This window comes from Amblyomma americanum, chromosome 1 (assembly GCF_052857255.1).
Source record: "Amblyomma americanum isolate KBUSLIRL-KWMA chromosome 1, ASM5285725v1, whole genome shotgun sequence".
Taxonomy (NCBI): domain Eukaryota; kingdom Metazoa; phylum Arthropoda; class Arachnida; order Ixodida; family Ixodidae; genus Amblyomma; species Amblyomma americanum.
This window is the reverse complement of record NC_135497.1, coordinates 211,959,903-211,976,412: the sequence shown is the minus strand read 5'-3', so window position 1 is coordinate 211,976,412 and position 16,510 is coordinate 211,959,903. Positions and strand designations below refer to the sequence as shown.

Below are 16,510 nucleotides of genomic sequence, written 5' to 3'. Positions count from 1 at the left end.
GGCGCGCTTTTCGCGCCTGCCATTGGCTGGAGTAACCGGCGCGTCATTTTTTTTTCTTTCGCTTTTGCGCTCACTAGCGTCACTGCCGCTTCATGTGCGTCTGCGTTTGCGCTTGTTTTTTCTTGATGCGCCATGTTTCTGCTTTGTGCTGGGATTTTTCCCATGCGATCAAGATGACGGGAGACAACCGACTTAAACCGTGCATGCAACGAGCTTTTGGAAGCCGTAAGCAACGGGCATGGTACAGCATCGGCCACAAGTGCGCTGTCGGGACCTTCGCTAGAGCCGGTGCCGGACTCGCTGGATCTGTCTGGACCATCAACCACGCTGCTCGCTGACGACACTGCAGGACCGAGTTCCAGCTCGAATTGATTCCCGGATTACGGTACAGTTCGTGTTGATGCCACATACTACTCTGCGGCGGAGCAGGCGCAGTTTGTTGAGTGATCGGCGAACACGAAGTCCCCTCTGCCGGAAAACTTAGCGACCCAGCGCAAGTTTGAACTTTTTGGCGCCAGCGCGGAGTGCCAGACCGATGATACTGGTACCGAGTTCGTGATTGTGGACATGAAAGTTCTAAACAACTTTATTGCGCAACCGAAGTGCGGAACCTGCGGCGCAGGAAGTCTGACTTTGAGCAAGGCAACAGACAAGGAGTATGGCTTAGCTGTAAAGCTCCAGCTCATCTGCGGTAGCTGCACTTGGAGAGGAAGCAATTTTCTTCCCAACAAGTAAGTGGAACTGCCAACATAACTCCCTTCGAGGTCAACATGAGGGCCATGAAGGGAATACAGACGATAGGCAAAGGCTTGACTGCACTTGCAGACTTTTGCGCCTGTATGAACCTGTCACACCGAGGTCTGCACCACAAGGCCTTTCAGGGACACCTGAAAACTTTGTGAAAGCCTGCGAGAGCACAGCGACGGCAAGTGAAGCTGCCAGTGTGGCAGTCATCAAGGACCTCTATAGGGACTTCTTGAGTAGAATTGGGAACACTGACGTTATATTTGATGGTTTGTGGATGACCCGAGGTCGTAGCTCTCACATCAGTGTGGCCTGCACTGTTGAGCTGTACACAGGCAAAAGACCACATTGTTTACCCGAACTTTTGTCTCAGATGTGCCTTGGGACCATAGCCACATGATGAAGGCTACAGTGACTGGCTCGCCACCACGAGTACCAGCGAAACATCGACTGTAACTCTGGTCGCATGGAAGTGGAGAATGCGCTGACCATGTTTTAAAGATCTCTGGCCAAGTATAATCTGCGCTACACGACCGTCCTCTCTGTTGGAGACAGCCGGACTTTTTATGCTTTGTCAGAAGCAAAAGTGTACGGACTCATAAAGACTGACAAGAAGGATTGCATCAACCACGTTCATAAGCGAATGCGGACTGCTCTGCAGAACCTGGTTCATAGAAAGAAGGCTCAAGGTGAATCTCTGGGCGGAAGAGGCAAGCTGCCGCAGGAAAAGATCAAGAAGATCACCAACTACTACGGCCATGCCCTGAGGAGCAACAGTCAAGACGTTCCAGGCGTGAAGAAGGCAGTGGAAGCTACACTCTTGCACATGACCTCTACAAATGATGTCCCGAACCACTCCAAGGGCCCTGAGGGTGCTGACTCTTGGTGGAAGCTCAACAGAACCTTGGCCAATGGTGAACTTCCACCTGCACAAAAGAGTGCCCTCCCGGCTCGTGTTGGGGCTGCTCTGGAGCCAGTGTTTGCAAAGCCCAGCGATGAGAACCTGTTGGCACGATGCAGCGAAGGAAAGACTCAGAAGGTGAGTGAGAGCCTACACTCTCTCGTTTGCATGCAAGCTTCAAAGAATGAAAATGCTTCTTTGGAAAGTGTGAAGCCGGCTGCTGCTGAGGCTGTTGCCCTCTACAACCAAGGAAGGAGGGCAACTAATGAATCCATCACTGCAAGTCTGGGCTATGCTGCTGGTGGCTGCCTTTTTCGCCGAATTCTAGGAAAAGGCGCCCTGCATTTGCGCAAGGCAAATGGAGCTCAGCTAAAGAGCGCTAATACGAAAGAGAGACTGACAGGGCGGCACAAAACGGGAGCAACTGAAGATTACAGTCCTGGACTGCTATGAAGACGTTCTACAGCAGCACAGGACAGCATGCTACCTAACGTCCAGGGGGTTCTTCTCAGAGACAGAGTAGGAGACGTGTCGAGCGTCGCACCCAACGGTCCTTTTCAGGATCACCCATCTGCTTGCCAGGGTGGCTCAGATCTCCTTGGCTCTGGACTGCTAGGTCTCTCAAAAAACAGTGTTCAGGATTCAAAATATTGTCTTTAGAGCTCAACACCCTAGCCCTGCACTCCATTGCCCCTAAAAAAAAAAAATGTACCGATAACTTCATAAGAAATCATTTTTTTTACAACTTCATTACGCTTACACCTTCGACATTTTTTTATTAATGTTTCCTTGGATGGAATAAGACACTTTTTGTTTTGCTTTCTAGGGAAACAGATAGGGAACATCTAAATAAAATCCGTTGTTGAAGATTCCTCCCAGAATTTTCTGTAGTCAGCGTCAAAACTTTAATTGCGATATTCTCAGCTTCATTTTTTTGCCAATGTCACTAGAGTTACGGAACTTTTCATTATGTTTTTGTGGTGCAATTTTAATGAGCTTTACACCATTGAATTCAGAAAGAATTGAACTGTGGAGCTATGCTATATTTATGTGGCTAAGTTGAACATATCAAATTTTGTGAACAATAATACCAGCTAATTATATTCCAGAATTGTGATGCATCGACATAACTGAACATATTTATATGATGATGTATCTTAATAACAACATAAATAGCATAGCTCTGCAAGGAACCTCTTTGGCTACGGCTACATTTTAATCGGAACCAAAAAATGTTGAGGGAAAGTGTCTTAATGACCCGTAAGAAATTACCTAATTAGGCTTCAGTTAATTTTCCATAAGTAGAAAACTAATTGAGATAAGTTGAAGCTAATTACATTTATCAAAATAGGAGGAAGAAATACATATGGATACCTAATTTCATTACAATATCTCCAATAATAAAAATTTTCGTTTTAAGACCAGTGTCTCCCCTTAAAGCTTAGCAGCTGCAAAGGCTTGTAAATTCCAGAAGCATATTGCGCTTACAAGGAATAATAAAAAAAAAGTCGCATACAACACTCACAATCTTATCCACACACATTGTTTGGCTACTTTTACTTTGCCTGGCTGGTACAATTTTCCTCATGGCCTCATGAAAAACAGCGTAGTTCTGCTGTATCATTTCACGACTTCCTAACTGGGAGAGTTCCTATGAGCCGGGTGAGTGGGCTGTTCCAGTAAAAAATGTCCCTACAGGCCTTGTACCTCTGCCAACACAGCCTTCATCCAATGCTTTCAAAAACATCTTGTTTCACTAATATAGCAAAAGCTGCAAGAAGCCATTAAAAAGTTGCATGGATGGCAAAGCTGCAGAACAAAAAGCAGGCGAATTTTTGGACCCAACCACCAATATCTTGTGCTGCCAGTGAGCTCCAAAAGTGCAACCATTCATACAGAGTTGCCATAAGCATATGGAATAACCGGTTCTTGACAACTCAGAGCAAATATATTCTATTAAGGGGAGAAGCTGGTCTTAGAAAAAAGATATTTATTAATGAAGTCACAATTATGAAGTCTTCAGGGAAGATGTATTTTTGTGTGCTGATTCCAAATATGGAATTAAATTTAAAGTACAACAAGGCCTTGTGCACTTGATGCAATATGTCATGTAACTTTTTGCGGAGAGCTTTAACAATATTTTGCTGCAGGGAACTTGCTAGAATGCATCCCGTCCGCTGGTCTTGACAACAAGCTATGCATCAAGGGTAAAATTATTATCCTGCCTATCACAGAAGTTGAGTTACAGGGTATTGAACTTCGTACTTCACAAATGGGAAGAAATATTTGTCTTCCTGTTTCTGAAGCAACAACTTCAAAATTCTATAACTCAACTTTTATGACAGACAGGATGATAATCTTAGGTTTATTGCATAGATCAATGTCAAGAGAAACCAGTGACATGCATTCTAGCAAGTTCCCTGCAGCAGGATTTATTGAAAGCTCTTCTCAAAAAGTTACATAACATATTGCATAAGTGCTCAAGAAATTGTTGCACATGAAATTAAATTCCATATTTGGAATCACCACACAAAAATACACGTTCCCTAAAGATTTCATAATTTTGACTTCATTAATAAAATTTTTTTCTAAGACCCTCTTCCCCCCTTAAAGGGACAGTGATGAGAACACTCAATTTTTTTTTCTTTTGGTTAGCAAAATATGATAGTTCGGCATATCATGGCTTTCTTGCCACTCGTCCGGGAGCGAAAGATGCATTTATTTCAAAGAAATTTGGATTTGAAGTTCAAAAAGTTGTTCCCGCCCTCCAATTCAAACTCTGTGCACTGTTATGACGTCACAGGACGGAGCAACGTGAAACGTGATGTAAACGCAGACTCCGTCCAGGGCGCCAGGGAGCCAGGGCTATCCAGAGAGCCAGTTATTCACCCTTCCTTTCCTCAAAAGCATCCACATCTAGAACACTGTCAACGCCAATGCCAATGAACACACTGAATCGTTGATATGTTCCCAGTTCATACGATTTCCCGGTTAATACGCTCAAAATCGCGGACATTAAAAATGTTCCATAGCAAGACGTTACATTTTTCCTGGTTAATGCGTTCCCAGAAAACATGATTTCCCGGCTACCAGGTTGAAACTTTCGACAAATTGTGCCCATATAATACATTTACTGAGCAAGCGTACATGTGCAAACATACAAGTGGGCAGAATGAGGGCATGCGACATGGGGAAGGGGGGCAGCATCTTGGCACGCTGCCAAGGTTTGCAATGCCGAGGGCGCAAAAAGAGGACTTCGCTACAAAAAGCTAGAGGCTGAAAAAAAAAAAAAAAGTAGATTCTGGCGGATGAAACTGGAGGGCGGGTTCATTATGAGAGTGGGTTCATTAGGTGGGTATATACGGCACATGCTAGACTATATCCAATGACCGTCTAAGAAGCTGCATAAGTAATTATATGCTTTTGGCTTCCGACTTTTCGGAACACAGCTTCTCCAATTTTTAATTTGTAGCACCCCAAAGGCACATGTCAGCTACGAGGGACACTCAGTGGAGGCCTCGGGACTAGTTTCTACCAGTTGGAATTCTTCTAATGAGTGCCGACATCACCCAGCCCAGGAACGTTTTTCCTTTCACCTAAACTGAAATTTAGCTGCCCTAGCTGCAATTCGACCCCTCAATCACAGCAGCTATGCAAAGCATCAACACAATGAGACAAAATTATGCCCCTTTGCTGCGAGGTACTTGTCTAGTAATTCCCTGCATATGAAAATTTATCCTACTCAGTGGCTACGAAAGACTTTAGGAGCAGTTTAGTGTAAAGCGCAGTGCCATACATGCAACCCGGCCCACTCGCTAAAAGGCCGAGACGCCGATATCAGCCAGCAACAGTGGTAGGCAAGGTTAGGCAGCACAGGCATAGCATACATTATTACCTTATGAAACCAGTCTGCTTTGGTCGCTTTTGCCATTTTGACGTCAGCATTGCGTTGCAAATCATATTCTGATTGCAGCTGCATGTCAACCTTGCTGCTGTGTGCACATTTTATTTCAGCTCCTATGCTAGAAACAGTTGCAAGGCAAAGCTAATGACAAGAAACAAAAAATTTGTTGCTTGTTCTACGTTACGCTTGCTTGCGTCCTCAATGATATATGCACAGTGTATCTACATTTGTGCATCAGCTCAGTGCACATTCATATATTCAGAGGAGTTGAGTGGCCCTTATTCATGTTTCACTGGAGTTCACTGTGAACAGTAGTTCACAGTAACATCACACCACCTACAGTCACCACTTGCCTTTTACATGACACACTGCACTTGCACCCCCTCTGGTGCATTCACATTCCACGGCTAGCGTGCACACAAAAGAAAGACTCACCCTTGGCAGACTTGCCGTTGCCCGGCTTCCTGAGTTAAATATAGGCAGGCAGCAGCGTGCGTGGCTGCCTAGGAATCTGCGGTCCCTCCGCGGAGCCACCTGGCACCGGGCCGCGGCCACCGACTCGCACTTCAGGCGAGGTGGAGAATTGCTCCGGAAATTGAGCAGTCAGACGAGAAGACAGCCCATACTTCGGCCTGGCACCTCTGTGCTGGCTGGGTTCTGCACAAAAAGTGGGACAGTCTAGCTCGCAAGCGGCATGAGAAAGCTACAGCTAATGCTGCATGCCTTCCTTGTTTATCTGGCCATAAAACACCAAAATTTAGCTCCGCTACACTTAAAAAGGCCCGCACTAAATTCTAACTAACCTCCAGCCCCCTTCAACTCAGATTTACATCCAGGAATGACTGTACGAAGCCACGTGGCCGAAACCTAATGAGTGCGAGACATAACCTCTCCATAGCAGTGAGGCGAAGTTTATAAACCACAGGACAAAAGAAATGTTGTTCGGGGTTTACCCATTGTAATAGTGCTTTAATACTAAAAAAAAAAAAGTCTACCTCCAAACAATGACAGCGAAAAACAACTTGTGCATCGACCTGAAGGAGTGGCAGCACTAATGCAGCAAGCCTTACGCATTAGCAGCAGATGCGAGTGAATTTTAGAACCAAGCAGATGAAAATGAACATTTTGGCAATTGTTAGCATAACGACCATATGTCAGGCCTAACGTCACTAAACAAGCAGCGAGCATTAAATCAACATGCGTACTGCCACTGCTAGATGGTAAGCTGTAATGCCATGAAGAAGTTCTTTAGTGCTACACCAAATATATGTGGCACTCACATCCCCAGTTCAGCGCTGTAAAAATTTTAGATGAGAAAGTCAGTTTATTTTTGTTGTCTGCCAAGCACCAAAATTAAGAAAAAATGCCTCACCCAACCCAATCCTCCTGCTCTCTCCAAGGGCACAGTGCCTCTTGCTGATCTCAGCATGGTAGAAGCACCCAAACAAGTAAAGTTGGGAGAAGGCCCCGGCAGTGAGCACAGCATCAAATCTCAAATATGGTCTGCTACATTTCAGTCATGTCAAGACAAAGATAAAGCCCTTGTGTGAAACACTCTTGAGTGACTCATTGTTGCCCTTGATGCTGACCAAAGCATTAGCTTAGAAGAACTAGTCGCTCACATTAGCGAATGCCGCATCCTAATTTTTGAAAGCCCAAGTTTAGCGCATGTGGCACAGTGACCACACACTGGCCAAAGTGGGACAGTCTTCACTACACTGGTGCCTGACCAACACTGTTCGGCATCCTCCAGCGCTTAAGGGGGGGATGCGGCCCTTGAAAATCGAAAAATCGTGAAAAAGCCGATTTTTGGAAAAGTGCACATTGCGGTAGTATGTGCCATTAACTACCTTTTCTGCAAATATGAACGACTAATTTGTCGTGAAAGTACTTCAAATTAAATATCTAAGAAGCCGTGTCCGCACACTGGCCAAAGCGGGACCGTCTTCACTACACTGGCACATGACCAACACTGTTCGGCATCCTCCAGCGCTTAACGCCTCGCCGCTGAGCTGCGAGAGAGTGCAGAAAATACCCCAACTGTGTGCGTACGCTGTTCCTCAGCCAGTGAACCAAGAGCCGCCATCTTGGTCTTGTTCTGTTTGTGAATTCTTGCTCTCTTTTGCCTGCCTTCGACAACGGCAGCGGCGGCGTGGTGGAAGCGCTACTCGTTTGTGATTGGGGGCCTAAAAGCGCCTTTCGAGTTTCCCGCCTTAGAAATGCGAGACTGCGATTGGGCGAAGGGCGCGCTCCTTGAAAACGCGGGGGATCACGCGCCTGCTATTGGCTGCTGCGCACGCTGACGCGGCGGTCCCCTCCAGCGGAGGCCAGCGCGTCGCCCCACCAGCCTTGGCTCTCTACTTTTCTCATTGTGATTGCCGCTGCCACCGTCTTTACGATCTCTCGCCGTGCCGTCCGAACAGTTTCCTGCAGACTGTTGACTATTGCGCAGTCACTCAAGATGCGTCCAACAAAGCTAAAGACGCTACACGCGTTCAGTGCCCGGAAGCGTGGTATGAACTGTGTTCTTTCGGAAAAGCGTGCCGCCAACAAGGACTGTCGATGCTTCCAGCCGCGTAACTTCTTCTACATCGCTACTAGACAGCGATTGCGTTGCCGCTTCCAGCGACGTACCAGCATCTTCATCGGTGCAAGAATGCGTTGCTTCGACGGGCATGCCTTGCGTACCGAACGCATCAAACTCGGCGACTGCGACCTCCAGCTCCTGTCTCGCATCTACCCCGAGGCATGAGAATGCATCGCACGCTGTTCACTTGGAAACATTTCCTGACGTCCGAGAAGTTCGAGATTCTGGCTGCATCTCGGGAGCCACTTACCGGATTTCCATGGGGGTTTTTTTTTTATTCCGTACCTAAATAAATTTCAGAGGGAAGGTCAAGCTCGTTTATTCAGATTATTGCGTATGGAATCTGTCATAAGCAATTAATATTGGCTAATGAGGTCTAATTAATGACACTAAATTCAGTGCTATGCTAAAATTTTTCAGCAAGGAAATTCACCAAAAGGGCCTTGTTTTGATCTCCGGTACCTAACTAGGAATAACCCCAATGAATTTCACAGTGACAGCACTGTTTTCAAATTCTCCAGGCCTGGAGAAATAGACCTATGTGAACCATTTTGATATGCTCCTGTAACTTGAGAACCAGTGTGCACAGCTTCATGAACCTTGGTATTTCTTCAAATGTTTGTGTTTTTAGTCTACCCTGAAAATTTCATTCAGATATCACAAGAAACAAGAAAGCTTGTGTTCTCGCAACCTTTGAGGGCTGTTTTCTCAGGATGTATTTTTTGCCTGGCGGGGCTGCTCATTCTGGCTGCTGCTCGGGAACCGCTTATCGGATTTCCACAAGGCTTTTTTTATTCCGTACCTGAATACATTTTTGAGAACAAGACAAGCCCACTTTTTCAAGTTATTGCTTCTGGAATTTGTCATAAGCAATTTAAATATGCCTAATGAAGATCTAGTTTATTGACACTAAATTCAGTGCTGGGCTTGACTTTTCCAGCAAGGAAATTTAGAAAAAGGGCTCTGTCTTGCCCTGGGGCACCTATCCAGGAATGACCATAACGAATTTCACAGAGCCAAACCCATTTTCAAATTCTCCACGCCTGGAATAAGCGACCTATGTGAACCACTTTGATATACAGTCGCCGACCGATTTTTCGGACTCCAAGGGACCTCAAAAATGGTCCAAATAATCGAACAGTCCGAAAAATCCGTGAAGTACAAAAAAATCACTTTATTGAGAAAAATCTGCTTTAAAATGTCACTGATGTTACCTTGCGGAAATTTTCTCTTGTTGGCGACGATTTGCGCCTGTATTTGCGCCAAGGTTGTGCTTTCACTGTACACGCTAGACAGCAAGGTCACCGCATTTAGTTGGAATACTTGCCACGCTTGTTTGACGGACACAGCGGGTCCATGCTGTCCACAATCTGAGTGTGCACCACACCGCTTGTTCAACACACGCGAAGATAAGGCACTTTTATTTCAAAGCGGCGGAACCGCCGGACGCAATCACAAAACGGCGAACAGATGTAACTTTGTGAGGACTGAGCGCCACTCGGTCAACACGGTCAGAAAAACCCAAGTGACGAAACGGCGAACGTATGAGACCCGCCACGGTGGCCCTGTGGTTAGGGCGCTCGGCTACTGCTCCGGAGAACCCGGGTTGGAACCCGACCGCGGTGGGCGCGTTTCGATGGAGGCGAAACGCAGAGGCGCCCGTGTCCTGTGTGATGTCAGTGCACGTTAAAGTTCCCCAGGTAGTCGAAATTATTCCGGAGCCCTCCATTACGGCAGATCTTTTTTTTCCTTTCTTCTCTCAGTCCCTCTTTTTATCCTTTCCTACCGAGATGTGAGATAGCTCCTGCACAATTTCCTTCCCAACAACGAATTTTCAACGTATGGGACAAGCGATAACTGCCCGCGACAACGTCGGCGACAAAAGCAAGTTGGCGGCGATGACAATCCGGCTGCCACCTCCAAGTGTCAGAGATCGCAGGGACCTCTACTGGCAACAATGAGGTACCGAAAGTGTGTCAAGCCAAGCCAACTGCAGCATAAATCCACCTCATCTAAGATAGCGCCTTTTGCGCCGCCGAAAAGATGGCCGACTTTGGCCCGCAGGCGACTGAAATTAGTCCGAAAAATCGAATTTTCGGACTTTTTAGATCCGAAATATCCGTTGTGAATATGTATGCGCTTCTATGGGGAGACTGACGGTGCCTCAACGAGGTCCGAAATATCCTACAAGTCCGAATTATTAGAGTCCGAATTACACGTCGGCTGCTGTACTCCTGTAACTTCGGAACCAGTGCCCACAGCTCCATGAAACTTGGTAGTTCTTCAAATGGTCGTGCTCTTCGCCTACCCTGAATATTTCATTCAGATATCTCAAGAAACAAAAAAGTTGGTGTTTAAGGGTAGTCTCCCCCCTTACCTATGTTAAAACCCAACCAATTTCTTCCTTGGTTAGGAAAGGATCATAACATCAGCGTATGCACGAGACACAGCTGCACCATAGCCGATTTAATGACCAATTGCACAGAAGAGGTTACCCAAACGAGTGGGACAACATTCTACATAAAAAAAAAAACTCAGAGGACAGTTACATGTGTGTACCGCGAATGTTTTAGCATTAGCTGTGGGGTGAAAGTAAAAACTTTTTGTGATATTCTGGCCTAAACTACAAGGTTCTCCTCCGGTGTTCGAGTGCATGTACTCTGACACGTGCTACCTCATGCCCCATGTCTCTCCCTCACAGTCTCGCCGGCTTTCTTACAACACATACCCTGTCGGCAGCCGGCCACAGCAGTGTCCTGGCACGTTGCCAAGCTTGCCAAGTGAGCCATTGCCGCTGGCGCTCTCGTCAAAATATAAACACACCATGCTGTTACTGGCGCAGCATCCTGGCATATTGCCATGGCGTGCACCCCAGATGGCATCAACGCCGATGGTATTGGAACTGAGGCACGAGCTATGAAGAGCTATGTTGTCGTTGGCACGTCTCCTTTTCTTCTGTATTATGTGAGTGCATGCACAGCGGAACCTTTATATTTTGCATGTATTGGCAAAATAAAACCAGTTGTGAGTGCAGCGATTGTCCGTGTCGTCAGTGTTTTCCTTCCATTGCGTTTGTCTTTTTTTTCACGCTGCAGTTATGTCGAAGGGAAGCACTGAAAACATTCTATCAGAAGAGGCGATTTTCTGGTGGTGAAGAGACCACAATCAAGCTAAGGCAGGTCGGGCAGGAACCACCACCGGGTGCAGACAGTTCAAGCAGGAAACTCCTGCCCGGCCAATAAATGGCAAAACAATGGCAAAGCTTTGGAATTTTGCAAGTGCACCAACAAGTTTTGACCCTTTCAGCGACGCTCACAAGCAATGATGGGCATGGAGGTATTAGAAGGAAGCCAGCAGGAAACGGAGAATGTCACTACCTTCTTCATAGAGGGACGTTAGTCAGGGCCACCGAGATCAAGAGTCAACCATTAGCCGAACACATATTTCAACTCAAGCAACAGACCATGCACTTTACATAATTTGATATATATTATAACATTTTTTTTTCTATTATTAGGAAAGGACCACCCACCTGACCCCGTGGTTGAACACTGTCGTTTCTCAGGCAGTCCATCTCGTGGTTGCTGCGGTCCAGAGAGTGCGCTCTCATGGGGGTGCTCGGAATAGAAGTTTGCTGGCTGCCATCCTGCCTCTCTGTAAATGTGCCAGCGCCGTAACACACAGTGGTCAAACAACCTCTAAAACTAGCCTTTCTTACGGTGGTCACGAGAGACTTTTGAAATCGCCACAGGCATTCCACTGCTCTATTCTAAGGTGTTACAACACTGTATAAAAATGACACCAGGTCGCCTTGTCACCAGCGTTCTAGCAAACAAGAAGTTTCCGCTTCCCCATCCTATGCTAGATACCCACCTCTCAGCTTTGCCTCCAGTTCGGCAACCTTGCTCTGGAGTTCACGATAGCCAGGGGCGCCGGAGTGTCCCCGTGGCCACACCGCTGTTCAAAACGAAAAATGAACACCAAAAATCTGTCAACAAAGCTTGCAGATACAGTACTGACAAAATGGGCATTAGCTGTTGCACAAACTTTTCACTACGAAATAAATGTGATCGTGATCTACTAGTGAGTCAGATTATATTCTAATTTTATTAGACTTAAGGGGAGCTGCATGTCTTAGAACAGTCAAAAATGGTCAAACAATCGATTTTGAGCAAAACTCATTTTCGGAATGTTTGACCCTTCAAGCACCTATTCTCAAATTATTTACAGTAAATTTGGTCGGGAAATGCGATAAAATATGCTTTCAATATGCCACGGCAGCCACGAAATGTCCCCAAAAAGGCGAAATTTGTTTGAACTTCCCACGCATGCCGCGGACGCTGCAGACGGCCGATGGCCGCCATCTTGGGCTTGGTTTGAAGCTGTTTTCGTTGCGCACAATTTGCGATGTCTCAAAATGGCGTCGCTCAAGCAAAATGACTGCCCTGGCTGGCTTTCCGAAGACCGTTTCCGGGTCGCTGATTGGCTCGCGCATGGCGCGCTTTTCGCGCCTGCCATTGGCTGGAGTAACCGGCGCGTCATTTTTTTTTCTTTCGCTTTTGCGCTCACCAGCGTCACTGCCGCTTCATGTGCGTCTGCGTTTGCGCTTGTTTTTTCTTGATGCGCCATGTTTCTGCTTTGTGCTGGGATTTTTCCCATGCGATCAAGATGACGGGAGACAACAGACTTAAACCGTGCATGCAACGAACTTTTGGAAGCCTTAAGAAACGGGCATGGTACAGCATCGGCCACAAGTGCGCTGTCGGGACCTTCGCTAGAGCCGGTGCCGGACTCGCTGGATCTGTCTGGAACATCAACCACGCTGCTCGCTGACGACACTGCAGGACCGAGTTCCAGCACGAATTGATTCCCGGATTACGGTACAGTTCGTCTTGATGCCACATACTACTCTGCGGCGGAGCAGGCGCAGTTTGTTGAGTGATCGGCGAACACGAAGTCCCCTCTGCCGGAAAACTTAGCGACCCAGCGCAAGTTTGAACTTCTTGGCGCCAGCGCGGAGTGCCAGACCGATGATACTGGTACCGAGTTCGTGATTGTGGACATGAAAGTTCTAAACAACTTTATTGCGCAACCGAAGTGCGGAACCTGCGGCGCAGGAAGTCTGACTTTGAGCAAGGCAACAGACAAGGAGTATGGCTTAGCTGTAAAGCTCCAGCTCATCTGCGGTAGCTGCACTTGGAGAGGAAGCAATTTTCTTCCCAACAAGTAAGTGGAACTGCCAACATAACTCCCTTCGAGGTCAACATGAGGGCCATGAAGGGAATACAGACGATAGGCAAAGGCTTGACTGCACTTGCAGACTTTTGCGCCTGTATGAACCTGTCCCACCGAGGTCTGCACCACAAGGCCTTTCAGGGACACCTGAAAACTTTGTGAAAGCCTGCGAGAGCACAGCGACCGCAAGTGAAGCTGCCAGTGTGGCAGTCATCAAGGACCTCTATAGAGACTTCTTGAGTAGAATTGGGAACACTGACGTTATATTTGATGGTTTGTGGATGACCCGAGGTCGTAGCTCTCACATCAGTGTGGCCTGCACTGTTGAGCTGTACACAGGCAAAAGACCACATTGTTTACCCGAACTTTTGTCTCAGATGTGCCTTGGTACCATAGCCACAAGATGAAGGCTACAGTGACTGGCTCGCCACCACGAGTACCAGCGAAACATCGACTGTAACTCTGGTCGCATGGAAGTGGAGAATGCGCTGACCATGTTTTAAAGATCTCTGGCCAAGTATGGTCTGCGCTACACGACCGTCCTCTCTGTTGGAGACAGCCGGACTTTTTATGCTTTGTCAGAAGCAAAAGTGTACGGACTCATAAAGACTGACAAGAAGGATTGCATCAACCATGTTCATAAGCGAATGCGGACTGCTCTGCAGAACCTGGTTCATAGAAAGAAGGCTCAAGGTGAATCTCTGGGCGGAAGAGGCAAGCTGCCGCAGGAAAAGATCAAGAAGATCACCAACTACTACGGCCATGCCCTGAGGAGCAACAGTCAAGACGTTCCAGGCGTGAAGAAGGCAGTGGAAGCTACACTCTTGCACATGACCTCTACAAATGATGTCCCGAACCACTCCAAGGGCCCTGAGGGTGCTGACTCTTGGTGGAAGCTCAACAGAGCCTTGGCCAATGGTGAACTTCCACCTGCACAAAAGAGTGCCCTCCCGGCTCGTGTTGGGGCTGCTCTGGAGCCAGTGTTTGCAAAGCTCAGCGATGAGAACCTGTTGGCACGATGCAGCGAAGGAAAGACTCAGAAGGTGAGTGAGAGCCTACACTCTCTCGTTTGCATGCAAGCTTCAAAGAATGGAAATGCTTCTTTGGAAAGTGTGAAGCCGGCTGCTGCTGAGGCTGTTGCCCTCTACAACCAAGGAAGGAGGGCAACTAATGAATCCATCACTGCAAGTCTGGGCTATGCTGCTGGTGGCTGCCTTTTTCGCCGAATTCTAGGAAAAGGCGCCCTGCATTTGCGCAAGGCAAATGGAGCTCAGCTAAAGAGCGCTAATACGAAAGAGAGACTGACAGGGCGGCACAAAACGGGAGCAACTGAAGATTACAGTCCTGGACTGCTATGAAGACGTTCTACAGCAGCACAGGACAGCATGCTACCTAACGTCCAGGGGGTTCTTCTCAGAGACAGAGTAGGAGACGTGTCGAGCGTCGCACCCAACGGTCCTTTTCAGGATCACCCATCTGCTTGCCAGGGTGGCTCAGATCTGCTTGGCTCTGGACTGCTAGGTCTCTCAAAAAACAGTGTTCAGGATTCAAAATATTGTCTTTAGAGCTCAACACCCTAGCCCTGCACTCCATTGCCCCTAAAAAAAAAAAATGTACCGATAACTTCATAAGAAATCATTTTTTTTACAACTTCATTACGCTTACACCTTCGACATTTTTTTATTAATGTTTCCTTGGATGGAATAAGACACTTTTTGTTTTGCTTTCTAGGGAAACAGATAGGAAACATCTAAATAAAATCCGTTGTTGAAGATTCCTCCCAGAATTTTCTGTAGTCAGCGTCAAAACTTTAATTGCGATATTCTCAGCTTCATTTTTTTGCCAATGTCACTAGAGTTACGGAACTTTTCATTATGTTTTTGTGGTGCAATTTTAATGAGCTTTACACCATTGAATTCAGAAAGAATTGAACTGTGGAGCTATGCTATATATATGTGGCTAAGTTGAACATATCAAATTTTGTGAACAATAATACCAGCTAATTATATTCCAGAATTGTGATGCATCGACATAACTGAACATTTTTATATGATGATGTATCTTAATAACAACATATATAGCATAGCTCCGCAAGGAACCTCTTTGGCTACGGCTACATTTTAATCGGAACCAAAAAATGTTGAGGGAAACTGTGTTAATGACCCGTAAGAAATTACCTAATTAGACTTCAGTTAATTTTCCATAAGTAGAAAATTAATTGAGATAAGTTGAAACTAATTACATTTATGAAAATAGGAGGAAGAAATACATATGGATACCTAATTTCATTACAATATCTCCAATAATAAAAATTTTCGTTTTAAGACCAGTGTCTCCCCTTAAAGCTTAGCAGCTGCAAAGGCTTGTAAATTCCAGAAGCATATTGCACTTACAAGGAATAATTAAAAAAAAGTCGCATACAACACTCACAATCTTATCCACACACATTGTTTGGCTACTTTGCCTGGCTGGTATAATTTTCCTCGTGGCCTCATGAAAAACAGCGTAGTTCTGCTGTATCATTTCACGACTTCCTAACTGGGAGAGTTCCTATGAGCCGGGTGAGTGGGCTGTTCCAGTAAAAAATGTCCCTACAGGCCTTGTACCTCTGCCAACACAGCCTTCATCCAATGCTTTCAAGAACATTTTGTTTCACTAATATAGCAAAAGCTGCAAGAAGCCATTAAAAAGTTGCATGGATGGCAAAGCTTCAGAACAAAAAGCAGGCGAATTTTTGGACCCAACCACCAATATCTTGTGCTGCCAGTGAGCTCCAAAAGTGCAACCATTCATACAGAGTTGCCATAAGCATATGGAATAACCGGTTCTTGACAACTCAGAGCAAATATATTCTATTAAGGGGAGAAGCTGGTCTTAGAAAAAAAATATTTATTAATGAAGTCACAATTATGAAGTCTTCAGGGAAGATGTATTTTTGTGTGCCGATTCCAAATATGGAATTAAATTTAATGTACAACAAGGCCTTGTGCACTTGATGCAATATGTCATGTAACTTTTTGCGGAGAGCTTTAACAATATTTTGCTGCAAAGAACTTGCTAGAATGCATCCCGTCCGCTGGTCTTGACAACAAGCTATGCATCAAGGGTAAAATTATTATCCTGCCTATCACAGAAGTTG

The 16,510-nt window shown here is 46.1% G+C and overlaps 1 protein-coding gene across 2 annotated transcripts in view; it reads right to left on the bottom strand.

Annotated features, from left to right (window-relative positions):
- Positions 1 to 4,294: 4,294 nt before the first annotated feature.
- The window catches only part of LOC144114582 (uncharacterized), a 46,996-nt gene continuing 34,780 nt past the window's right edge, over positions 4,295 to 16,510 (bottom strand). For both annotated transcript variants that reach the window (XM_077648419.1, XM_077648420.1), the window contains exons 9-11: positions 12,010 to 12,093; positions 11,669 to 11,790; positions 4,295 to 6,206 (exon numbers count right to left, since the gene is read on the bottom strand). The gene's annotated coding sequence lies outside the window, so the exon portion shown is untranslated. The remainder of the gene's footprint in view (positions 6,207 to 11,668; positions 11,791 to 12,009; positions 12,094 to 16,510) is intronic.